This window comes from Herpailurus yagouaroundi, unplaced genomic scaffold (genome assembly GCF_014898765.1).
Source record: "Herpailurus yagouaroundi ecotype Mexico unplaced genomic scaffold, PumYag 139, whole genome shotgun sequence".
Lineage (NCBI taxonomy): Eukaryota > Metazoa > Chordata > Mammalia > Carnivora > Felidae > Herpailurus > Herpailurus yagouaroundi.
In genome coordinates, this window is record NW_024412394.1 from 41750957 (window position 1) to 41757080 (window position 6124).

Below are 6124 nucleotides of genomic sequence, written 5' to 3' on the forward strand. Positions count from 1 at the left end.
TTAAAAATTTTAAATGTCTCCAAACCATGATAATCCAACTATTTGCTATACTTTTTACATTTCAGTGTGTTTCTAAAAATTAAATTATATATATTATATATATATATATGAACAAGAACAAGACTATTGATAAAATATTTTCTCAAAGCAGACAGAAAAGTAATGAAATTATAATACAAGACACACAGTGAGCCAGAGAGAAAAGCCTTAGATCCTGGAATCCCAAATGAGACAAAGCAGAAGTTATGGCCACACTCATTCCCAACTGTAAATGCTTTATTATTAATGGGGAGTAAAGTGAATATAAATATAGCACAGACATCATTCAACATTTAAGTTCCCTAAAATGACAGAAAGTATTTTAATTACAAACTCAGTATGCATCGCTTGCTTTTATTAAAGAAGCCAAACTGGAATGTTATTTTTTCTTTATGAAATTTTCCTTTTGGTATTCAAACCCAGAGAAGGCATCATATTTCCACTTTGACTGCAAATTCAGTAGTGCTGAGGGATACTTAATAGGTGCTTGTGGTGGTTGCAGGGTAAATTCAAAGAAAGTTGAAGCCTTGGATGAGTCACAAAGCCAACATCTTTAAGTACAATGGAAAATGCTTTACATATGTGTGCATTTTTCCTATTGAGAGGATAGATACCCTAAAGTTCAGGAGCACAGAAAATGGACGTGCTGTTTGTTCATCTGTGTCTATAGAGCAATAATTCATTTGTCCAGCATTTAAAATAATGTCTAGTCTTCTAAGCAACAGGTGTACAGGAAATTGGGCTAAAAGTTGTAAGAATCTAGGTCCAATTTGGAGAACACGTTTGACAATGGTTATATTCCTTTTTACTTCTCAGAATAAACTGATAAGGATTTTTCAAAAGTTTTAAAATGGAACTTCTCATTGTTGCATTTAAAATTTAACCAGATCCACAAATGGCATTGTTTCTTGATAGAATGAACTAAATACTATTAAAAAATCAAGTGCAATTGCTTCAGATGATATAAATCCTCTTCATTAAACTTATTTCTCAAGAACACTCTTATTAAACTAAGAAGCAATAAGACAAAGAGGGAAAAACACTGAGAAAAAAGTTAGAAATCTCAGGTCCCTACTGCTAACAATTTATGTGATTTTAGGCAGGTAACTCACTTCACCTTACAACCTTAGGAAATTATGATATTAGCGTTTATCTCCAAAGTCCCTTCCAGTGCTAATGTTTTATGATCATATTATTTCTTGGATGTTTCAGCTTTACCATAATAACAATATTAACACCAACAATACCAATAATAACAACAATAATAAGATGAAAGGGGCATTGGGAAATAATTGGAAGAACACAACGGGAGGCAGGCAATGTACATTCTAATTACTTCACTGTCAGTAGATTGTGAAATGACCTAGAATGAGATGCTTCTCTGGGTCTTACTTTCTTTTTCTTTTTTCTCTGATAGGACAAGTAAAATGCTTTCCAACCAAATTCTACATAACTGTAGGGTTTCACGTATGTGCTTCATGCAAAACCACACACACACACACACTCACACACACCCCTCTACATATAAAATAGTGAAAACAAAAAACAATATACCTGTTTAAATATGTGTTTTTTCTAATTATAATATCAAGAGTCCACCAGCTCATTGATTATCTTGTTTTATATTGACTTCATAAAAAAGCATGCCATGCCATTTCTATTTAATCAAGAAGTAAATCTCGAGATTTTCAGCAATTTGACTTTAAATATATGTCCCTACAAATACTTTTATAATGAGCCATGTGGAAAAGAATTGTGCAATATCAAATATTCACTTTGTCAAAAATGTTTCCTGTTTTTACTGACTTTGCAAAATATTACAGAAATTGATTTATAAATGAAAGTGATACTAGTAACATTGCTTTTTATTTTATATATTAAAATTCCTTGGAAATTTTTATTTAACTAAAAGATTCATATTTTAAGCTTGAATATCTTGAATAAACTATTCTATAAGTTTTCTTCCAATCTTGAACAATTTTAAACAATTGGCCAGAGAAGAGGTCTAAAAGTTATCTTAAATTAGACACAGAAAAAGCAATGTTTATATACTCTGTCAAAGGTAGTTGCCTGCTGAGTTTCTTGTAAGGCAGCTCTCAATAAAGAGAAATGTCATTCTAATCCTGGGATAGTCTTGACAAGAATCCAAAATCTTTATTGATAAAGGATACTTTTCAATCCATAATGAAAATTCTGATCATTCCAAAGTGAGCTAGTAGCCTCTTCTAAAGAACAGAATTGCTGACTGGAAGTTAGCCTTCCTGTGGGAAAGAAACATGCCCGTCATGCCAAGGATATTAGTGGGACCAAACCCTTTAGAGTAGCAAAAGGTGGCAAATGCTTTCCTATGCTATTGTTCCAGTGGGGAGAAATGGAATGATATTTGCTTCCTTAAGCTTAATGGAATAGTCACGCATCATTTGTCTAAGGTTTTGTGCACACTGTACTTTGTCATATTATATCACTGATTTTGGACTTCCTTGTCTATTGAGTGGGCAGATTCCCATGAAATGGGAGACAAGAGTTACAGTAGAATGGAAATGGAATTGAGGGTATGGATAATAAAATTGTTTTCTCATTTTTAGAGAAATTTGGGAATAAAGTAAGAGAAGTGTAAATGACAAGCTTCTGGGGTAATAATTAATTCCCTGTTGAACTGGTTCAATCCTGGAAATTTGTTAATGAAAATACTCGTTTGCCTTATCCTTCTTAAGCAATTCATTTTCTTCTTTTCGTACTTCATTATTTCTAAGAATATCTATTGCTAAGCCATTATGGGTCTGCTCATCTATGATACTGGGAATACTACCTCCCTTCTCAAAGCCCAACTCAAATGCCACTCGCCTATTAATAAGTTCTTTTGATTCCCCGAGTGGTCTAATTTCTATCTCTTTTATAAAAATCAATCAAGCTCTAAGAGTGATGTTAATATGTCTTTAATGTTTTCTAATATTTTCAGTTCAGGAAAAAATAGAGGTGCTTTTTAAAAGCTAACAATTTATTTTCTTGTAAAAGGTAAGAAACTCTAACATAGGTATTGAAAACAAAAGAGCTAAAAATGCATGCATATATTCCAAAGTGTGGGACATTACAGGCAGAATGAAAGAATGAATGAAGCCAAAGAATAATCTGATAAACTAAATAAAAAAGTTCAGATCCCCCAAATTTGTAAAATGGCCACCATCTCTGAAGGAGTACATACTTAGGAGTGTCTCAAAAGGTCTTCCACAAGGAACAGTGAGTTGTGTGCGTTTGCAGAAGAGTAGTGATTGCAGCTGACAAGGAACAGCCCTGGGACTACAGCTTCCTGCATACCCACTGCAGGGCACTGTGCATGTTTCCTCCCCTCCCTAGGTAGACAGAGAACTTCCCAGCACAATTAACATCAGAGGAATCCTATACAGTTAAGGAAAAAGAAATGAATGAATGAGGCAATGCCCAAAATGCTCACTATTCTTAGTATTTTATTTTAGAAAGAGTTCATAGGGGAACCTGGGTGGCTCAGTCTGTTAAGCAACCGACTTCGGCTCAGGTCATGATTTCACTGTCAGTAAGTTTGAGCCCCACTTTGGGATCTGTGCTGACAGCTCAGAGCCTGGAGCCTGCTTTTGATTCTGTCTCTCTCTCTCTCTCTGCCCCTCCCCAGCTCACACTCTGCTCTATCTCTCAAAAATGAAGAAACATTAAAAAAAATTTTTTTTTTAGAAAGAGTTAATAAAATTTCTAGTGCTCATTTTGAGCTGTTTAGTGAAATATTTCATTTTTAAAAGCTATTTGTTAGGCCGTGTCTGATCCAAAACATACCTCCACATCTGCTACCCTAAGTAGCTTTATAAGAAGTTGTTTTTCTGGTTTCCCTGGGATTAAGGGCTGAGGATGATTTCTGTCTCCAATCTATTCCTGTAAATATGAAACTGCAGTCAAGCATTGCACATTTATGTCTCTCTGAGAGCAGGTGGAGGCAAAGTAAACCTGATGAACTTCAGGCTGCTTTTATTCAGTCTGTTTTGTTTGCTTCTTGGTATCCAGATTACCCCGAGTGACATGATTCAAGCTGAAGTTTTCACTGAAGTGCTCATATGATTTTCTCCTCAGACTTGAAAGCAGAAGCATAGCAACAAGAAGAAAATAGTGGTTACTGACCATGATTCTATCAACACCCTTCTCGTTTATACTCAAATGGGGGTGGGGGGAGAACAGGAGTCAAATCACCTTTGTGATCTTGCATTATTGAATGTGGCTATTCCAAGAATGGTTGGGAGGAGGTGAATAAACACTTCATCAAAACCTACAGAGGCAATCGGCACAGAGAAGCTGCATCAAACATTATGTGATCATTTTCCTCTTAATATCTTTTGCCTCCTAAGCTCACTGGTGGCATTAGAGTGGTATATGGCTTGAATAGCAATGTGTCCCCTTGTCCAGGTAAGGCTGGCAGTGTAATAGCAAGGGTGATGGTCTCCCATTCCAGCTCATAGGTGTTGTTAACCCCAAAGCAAATTTCACAGTCCATCCTGCTGTGAGTTATTACATGGAAGTTTGACACTCAACCCCAAAGCAAACTGTAGCTCTAGCCTACTGTTGAGTTGTTTTCTGTTGTTATCGAAGTTTGGAATTCAATACTATTCTTTTTTTCCTACTTTTCTCTGACTATTTCCCAGTATCTAATAATTTATGTTACCTATAGTAGTCTACAAAGCATATTTCAAATGCTTAATGCACATGCCCTCTCCCAAGCCCCACACTGATTTTTGCAACAGCGCTTTGCTCTAACTGGTTCTGAGTTCCAAGAGATACACTTGAGAAATATAAGGACCAAATTTGTCATTTTTGCCTAAACGAGTAGTTGTTTTCAGTGTGAAGTCTGTGACCTAAGTGTCTGGGCTTTGCCTGGAGTTATTAAAAGGGCAGATTTCTCAAGCTCAGTCCTTGACTTACTCAATTGAAATCCAGAAGGTGGTGCTGTGAAATCTACAGCTTTTAGTACGTCTTATTTCTTCCTTACTTCTTATGAGAGACATTGGGTGATATAAACATAAAATCTTCATTCTTTATATTTGCTCTCATGCTTCCGTATGAAACTAACCACGGTTTCATGGACAGCATCAAATCTCACACTCTCCTGCTGCCTGAAGTCCAGTCAACAGATGCCTCTACCAGCGTTCACTACCCCACTCACACCCCCATCTTGTTGCTAGCTGCTGAAAGTGTACTTTTACTGACTCTGTGACCAGGAGCTATTGTAGGTGAAAGCTGTTTAATTGTGTAGTAAAGATAAGTGATCTCCACCACCATCACCCTAGTCCCTGGAAAAATGGATCATAGGTGACTCACAAGCTGTTGGATTGCCCATTTTTCTTTCTGTTGGCCCAGTTCTGACATTAGATTGCAGTTTGCCGGACTCGTATAAAGTGAGGCAGAGGTTGGAGGTTGGGAAGTCCTGGTAAACAATGGAGAGTGTCAACAGCCTCCCTCAGGTCAACATGTTACCCTTTTTGTTAAAAGTCATAATTCCCCTCTTGTTTAAATTATAGGTCATTGAGATTATTGCTCATGCTTTCAGTAAACCCAGTAAAAGGAAAGATAAACTCACACGCTCCAGTGGATGGGAGAAAATTACCAAAGTAATAAGATGAAATGAGCAGAGGTTAAGCGAGGAAGCCCATGACTTTTAATAGAAACCACTTACAGCTTAAAGGGTCCATTATGTTAGCTGTTTTTTCAATTTTAGAACATTATAGTTGAAAGAGTATCTTAGGTAATTAAATGAATTTCTTCCCTGACTTCCCTCTCTTTAAAGATCTCAGAACTCATGAAGTTTATATTAAAGAGCACTTCACTTCAGGGTGCCTGGGTGGCTCAGTTGGTTGAGCTTCCAACTTCGGCTCAGGTTATGATCTCACTGTTCATGGGTTCTAGCCCCACATCTGACTCTGTGCTGACAGCTCAGAGCCTGGAACCTGCTTCAGATTCTGTGTCTCCCTCTCTCTCTGCCCCTCCCCTGCTCACTCTCTGTCTCTCTCTCAAAAGTAAATAAACATTAAAAAAATTTTTTTAAAGCACCCCATTTCAATACTCTATGTTG

General features: G+C 36.7%; 1 long non-coding RNA gene across 1 annotated transcript; it reads right to left on the bottom strand.

Moving 5' to 3' along the window:
* Positions 1 to 3995: 3995 nt before the first annotated feature.
* On the bottom strand, positions 3996 to 5868 carry LOC121029721 (uncharacterized). Its single transcript, XR_005789857.1, has 2 exons — positions 5374 to 5868; positions 3996 to 4135 (listed from the first exon to the last, which is right to left on the bottom strand). It is a non-coding gene; the product is annotated as an uncharacterized LOC121029721 (long non-coding RNA).
* Between the last annotated feature and the right edge of the window lie 256 nt (positions 5869 to 6124).